The following is a 6,800-nucleotide window of genomic DNA, read 5'->3' as shown; positions in this document are numbered from 1 at the left end:
TTTCATGGCAGAGATACTGGAGTGCTTTGCCATTTCCTTCTCTAACTCCTTTTACAAGGGTAGCTGAGGCAAACTGAGGCAAACAAGGGTAAGTGATTTTCCCAGTGTCACACTAGAAAGTATCTGAGGTCAGATTTGAACTTAGGATGAAAAGTCTTCCTGACTCCTGGTCTAGCCACCTAGCTGCCCTATTAAATACCTAAAAGTTCATTTTCCATCAGCAGCTCTGCTTAGTTTCAACTCCAAAAAACATCGTGCCCTTGCCCACACGCCCCATGGCACCTCCTTTTGTTCCCTTTTGTGGTCTTTTCCCGTTAAGATTAAAGATTATAAACTCTGAGGCAAGAACTTCTTTGTATCCCCAGAGCCTGCACATAGTAGGCATTTTACATTAAATGATCCCTTGCTGCGTAGAGTCCTGTTCAGTGAGTCTGCCCTCAGGAATGAGAGTCTGCTGACTTCTTGGTGTGGCAAAGGGCATTGTAGAGCTCCGATTTCTTTCCATACAGGAGGAATGGGGAGGGAGTGCTAATCTCTTCTAGTCTGAGGTACATGGATCTCTTTCTAGTCACACTAGCTTTGGCAGAATCTATGTGTTTATATAATATATATACATATTTTAATCTCTTTCCTGAGCTTTGAGCATTAAAAGCTCACCTGCCTATGAGCATTCTAGGCCACACGGCACTCCATAGCCCATGAACAGGCTTCTGAGCAGTGGAGTCTTCAGAAAATTTCCTTCCACAGTTGTTTCAGCAAGCCTTCCACTACTACCAAAATAACCCTTCTGATGGAATAAGCTCCTACTAGAATAAAACCCTCCACATTCAGGCTCCCATCTAACTTCCCTCCTCATGCTCTTCTGGCTCTAGAGACAAACTCGCCATCCCCTTTGCCTTCTCCCATCAGTACATCTTTGCTGTGCATCCTTTACAGCTGGAACGGATTTCCCCCACTCTTTTGGGCCCGGCCCCTTCCCCTAATGGGGGGAAGTCTCCACTTTCCCTGATCTTCCCACCACAATGCCTAAAGCTCTCCTTTGCCTTTATTACTCTACTTAATTGGATTTTTTTTTTGGTCCATGTTATCTCCCGTTAGATGTCAAGCACTTTGAGGGCCCCGCGGGCTTTATTTCTCCTCTGAATCCTCAGTGTGGTATCCATCTGGTAGGTGGTTTGGGTGCATTGGGTGAATCGACTTGAATAAAAGTGCTTGAAATTCCACACAACTATAGACCCATGAGGGGTGGGGGGAAGTGGGGCTTAAAGGCTTCCTAATCTGTGAAGGTCACCTTAATAGTGCCAATAACCCCTATGAGAGGGAACACCTTATTTATCAGTTAACACCAGAGAAATATTTTGTCTTCTCCCTCTCCCTGGCCCCTCACATCTAATAAATTCTGCCACTCCTCTCCCAGGGCCTTTTTCACGTGCCCCTTTCTCCCCATCCCTCCTGCCCCAACCTTCATCCCTTCACAAATATTTATTAAATGTTCCTTACTTAGAAAGTTTTGTGTCAGACCCTGGGAACATACAAAGAGAAATTAGAAATAGTCCCTGATCTCAAAGAGCCAAAGGCCATCTCCAACAGCTCTCCTGAGAGGCAGAAGTTCCCAGTGAGGCAGCGGGGCGTTCCTGCATGAATCCATCCGCTCATTCGTGAAGGGGATCTGGACATAGCTACAATGTCCATAAAGCCGCCATCTTTGTCCTCTGTGGTGCCTTCTGGAAACTTGTGTCATCTACTGGGAGCTGAAAAGGCAAAAAGAAGCCCGAGTTTATCCCCAGCCTCAGAGAAATCTGAGGAAGCTTCTGACTGCATCTGAGGCAGTAAAAAGGTGAAAGGAATTCACTTAGAATTTACTCACCCCATCTCCCCTAGGACTTTTTGAGAAGTTAAGGGGGATTTAAGCGTCCCAGCTGCCTAAATCCGAGCACAGCTAGATGGAAGTGGGGGGGAGCTTGGAGACAAAGTTGAAAAGATGCTGATCAGCCCTGACGCTAGGGATCTTGGGAGTGGGAGGCGGAGGGAGATTCAGTCAAGCAACATATATTATTCTGGGGATATATTATATCTGCTGCATGCTGGGCACTCTGCCGGGTGCTAGGGATATAAAGACAAAAAACAAACAGTCCCTGCTTTTTTACATTTTATTGGGGGACCTAATAATTCCACAAACATCCATCTCCTAAATGCTCAACACAGTAATAGATCCTAGAGATTTAGAGATCGAAGCGCTCGCCCTCAAGGACCTTACCCTCGACAGACAATACATTGGATGTAAAGTTCTGAACCCAAACAGACAACGGGAGACGGGAGCTCCCCCCTTTCGCCAGTTGATTTAGCAGAGAAGACAATCAATGACACGGTAGCGCCGGGTGAATAAGCTGTGCCCCATGCTTGCTCACAAGGCTCTGCCCCAGATTCTTACTAGGGGATAGAGAAAGCTGGGCATGGGGGCTCCACCCACGCCCCTCCTGCCCAGTAGGCTTAGTTGGATTTCTACAGAGGAGGAGGCCCGTCTCAATGCTCTCTCGGGGTCTTTACCTCGTCTATCAATGGGAATACCTCAAAAGCATCACCACTGCTGCAGTAGAGTGAGCCACTCTTTCTCCATCACTCTCCCTTCTACTACATCCTCTCCGGCCCAGTCTAATCCAAAACTTAGTACACAAAAAGATAACCCACAAGTAGCCAGCCAGCCAGGGAAGTCATACAATAGGGACAATAGAATACGAAGCAGTAAATGGACTTTGTGGCTCAAAAATAAATAAAAGCTCATCTTGACTAAGGAGATAACATCCTCCCCTAGATCATGTGTTCCTCCCAGAACTAATGCACTGATGCATATCATAGAGAGGCACTCTGGGGAAATAAGCTTAAGCCTCCCAAAGGTGGAAGTGTTCTAATTCTCCCAGGGATCAAAATTTTATAGACCTTGCAAAGCCAGCCCGGCTAAGCTTGCGACCTGTGACTAGCGAGCCCAAACCATCAGTGCTGGGTCGGATAACCAACCTGAGGCCCCCTGGAAATGCTCCCCCGTGGAGCAGGGGCATTCTGGCCCACTCTCCTAGCCAAGCCGTCTATGGCTCCCTAACTCTGCGGGGGCCCTTACTGTGGCCGCCCCCAGTCTGAGCTCCCACTTTCCCTCCTCTGTACCCTCTTCATTTAGAGACCAGTGAAGGGGATTCTGGTTCCATTGAAGCAGTTGACATCAAAAAGCTTTTACAAAAAGATAGTTACTTCAAAGGTACAGCAAGAATAAATGTAGAAACACTTCTCCCAAACCTCTACAAGAAGGGAGGGAGAGGAACCTTTTCGTTTCTCCTTCTGGGCCAAACTCCATGGCTGTAATTACACAGCCCCATTAATGCCGCCATTTTCTTCCCCTATACCACCTCAGTCTCTGAAGAAGGAGGCTCAAAACTTAACTCAGTTCCTACATAGCATTTGTCCCACCAAGTCCATGTTTGGATGCCGCATGACTACGAAGAGTCTTTCTGCTTAGCCGGGGTCTTGAAGATCCCTCCTTAAAGAAGGCTCGTTGTTCCTTAGCAGAATTGATGAGGCTCCAGCAGCAAAACCTGGCCTGAATTCTGACTCCCATCGCCGGGGTCCACTCTGCCAACCTTTGAAACTCACGAGACCTGAGACTCCACTCCCTTCGTCTACAATGGAAAAAAGAGACTTAAAGGCTGAGGATCAGGACCCTCGGGGGGTCATACGGAGCCACCCCCATCACAGAAATAAAGGTGCACTCATGGGATAGATGGGATGTTGTGCAGACACAAGTGCTTCCGGGACAACACGCCCTCATCATGGCTCCCATCCAAGTCTCCCCCACAACCAATATGTCCAACTCAGAGATGCTCCAATGACTGTCACAGCTCATATCAGCTCCCTTTCGCCTCTCAGATTAATTATATACAACCTGGACCCACCTTTCCAACCACATTACGCGAGATTTCCCCTTCCCACACTCCACAGTCCGACCAAACTTGTTTCTCACACATACACTCCATTCCCTATCTTTCTATTTTTGTACCTGCGGCCCCCCAGACTTGAAATATTCTCATATTACATCTGCCTCTTGGAATCCTATTTCTCTCAAAACTGCTTAAGTGTAACCTGTGTGAAACCTTCCCCATTCCTCAGCCTTTAGGACCTTCCTCCCCTGTAGTAGGCCCTCTTAATGAGGGACTGATTAACGGAGGAACTGATATGCCCTGGAAGGGTAATGGAATTTCCCAGCCATGGTGTGGGAAACTCTCCCCAGTCTTGGGCCCCTTCCTCCAGCTCAGTGTGGACTTCGTCTCCCTCACCACAGTCACCTGTGGTCCAGGCAGTGGGGAGGGGGCTGTAGGAGAAGGTTCATGGACTCTGGGACTCCCCTCAGACACCCCTTTCATCTCCATTGTATGAGTAGGAAGAATGTGCTTATCCTGGTGGGGAGATCAGCGTAATGGAATGTACTGTCTTTTGGCCAGCAAGATGGGGGTGGAGAGGGAGAGAGAGAGATGGGATAAGTATGTGCCCAGGAGGGGAGGAACAAAGCAGTCCTCGCAAAGGAAAATAAACCAGTTCAAGGTCTGTGGTGAGCAGAGAGCCAGAGATCCCACATTACCACCATCTGGGAGGGAGGCAGGTGCACTTGGCGCCTCCTTCACACAGCGCACTCGCTCTCTCTAGTTGTTCGTTTTATTACTCTTTCTGAGATGAAAAGCCAATCTCCTCTTAGATGGAGGGATCCTGATCTGGGGTCCGTGAACTTCTCTTTTTTTAATCACTATTTCAAAACAACTACTCTCCTTTGCAAGTCTTTGCATTTGATGCTGTGCATCTAAAACTATTTTTTCTGAAAGGGGATCGGTGGAATTCCCCCCCTCCCCCATGCCAAAGGGATCACAATCCCTGTGTTCAAAAATTTCAGACAACTGAAAGTCATTAGAAAAGATGGTTCTGGAGTAGATCATCTGAATTCAATACAATGCAATTTATTTTCCTTGCCCCTGAAATCGTCCTTTCACCAAAGCTGGCCCTGAAGGTTAACTGTCTCTTTCCCATTAGGGTGCCTGTGGAGGATCTTGGGAAAAGACAAGTGTGAGGGATTGAAGCTGTATGGGGAAAGCTATCAAGGGTCCCAAAGGGCAGGCAGAAATAGGAACAAGGGGTAGAAGTTGCAAAGAGAAAGATAAAATATCAAGAGAAATATTTAATATCATATGTGTATATATAAACTCTTGCAATATTTTGGCTATAATGTCACAGCCCATCATCTCATACCCTTTATATAATAGTAAATAACTCCCCTTCACTTGTCTGGAAACTCACCATTCAGTTCATTCCAGACACTGATTAAAGAGTCTTCAGAATATTTTTCATATTTCTCCTCAAGATAAGAGTTATATTCAGTCTCTTAGGGGGAAAAAGCTAAATTAGTTTTTTCCCTTTGTCCTCGCAAGTTAATTACAGGAAAGAGTATTTCCAAAATAAACCTCTTGCCAATTCCTCACAGACTCTTGATAGGGTATGTCGTATAAGGTTTCTTTATAACATAATCACTTACAACAGTTCTGACGAGGAAGAAGTTTCACATTGCCTTCTTCTCCATATTTTTCTCAAATTGCTTATAGAGCCTCTAGATCATAGACAAAATAGACCGTTTCTCTCTGACTCCATAGGGAGAAGAACTTCATTATCAGAATTTTTCAACTGACACTAAACTGCCAGCCCAACAGCTTTCTTCAACATTCTGCTCAGCTCTTAAAGTTATAGTGACCGTAGCTTTTATGGGATAGGTGTGTATCTGTAACATAGAATTATATAAAATATTATTTACATAACAAAACATTGTTTGCTTATGTTATTTACATTCTGTTTATTATAAATAATAAATAATGTGATGATTATAATAAATGATTCTAGAATTGTATTATGGAATAAATTATAACAATATATAACAAATTACCACAACAAGTATAACTATATTAACATATGTTTATGATATAGCATATTGATAATGTTTTGTTTAAACAGTAACATATAACACACATATTATCCTATAATGGTAAACACACATATCCTATAATGGTAAATACAAGAAATCTTTTTATGTAATTTTATATAATGATATAGTCTATTTATATAATCATAAAATATATTATACACATACATATATGTATTATATATTTATGTATGCAGTTAATAACAACACAGTCTATAATGGTAAATGTAAGAAATCTTTTAAATGTAATTTTATATAATGGTATAGTATATTTATATAATCATAAAATATATTATACACATATATATGTGATACATATATATGTATGCAGCTAATAACAAGCCACCCTGAATGAGGAAAAGCTTCCTTATGATTCTAGTTAACCCAAATGGGGTTACTCTCGGAGGTAGCCCATTCCACTTGGGAAGGAGGGGAGCTTCCCATCAAATGTCTTTAAGACAATCACCTGACCACTGTAAGAAATATTGTGTCAAGGGGATTCTTGCTCAAGTCAAGAGTTGGGTTAGAGGCACCTGAAGTTCTTTCTGGCCTTCTGTGCATTATTTGTCCATCCTTCTTTCTTGAAGAGGACCATGACATCAGGGAGGTGATGCCATCATTTGCAGATGAATTGGACAGCAGTGAGGGAGGGCTGTGCAGGTCACCTACCTCACTTTCCCTTCCAGAGCCACCCAGAGATTGTATAAATATACTATACTACCGAAGATGGTCCTAGAGACAATGAGAGACTTGGCCTTTTTTTTGTTGTTGTTGCATTTTGAAGATACAGAGATGA

The sequence above is a fragment of the Antechinus flavipes genome, chromosome 4, assembly GCF_016432865.1.
Source record: "Antechinus flavipes isolate AdamAnt ecotype Samford, QLD, Australia chromosome 4, AdamAnt_v2, whole genome shotgun sequence".
Classification (NCBI taxonomy): domain Eukaryota; kingdom Metazoa; phylum Chordata; class Mammalia; order Dasyuromorphia; family Dasyuridae; genus Antechinus; species Antechinus flavipes.
Note: the sequence above shows the minus strand (reverse complement) of the source record.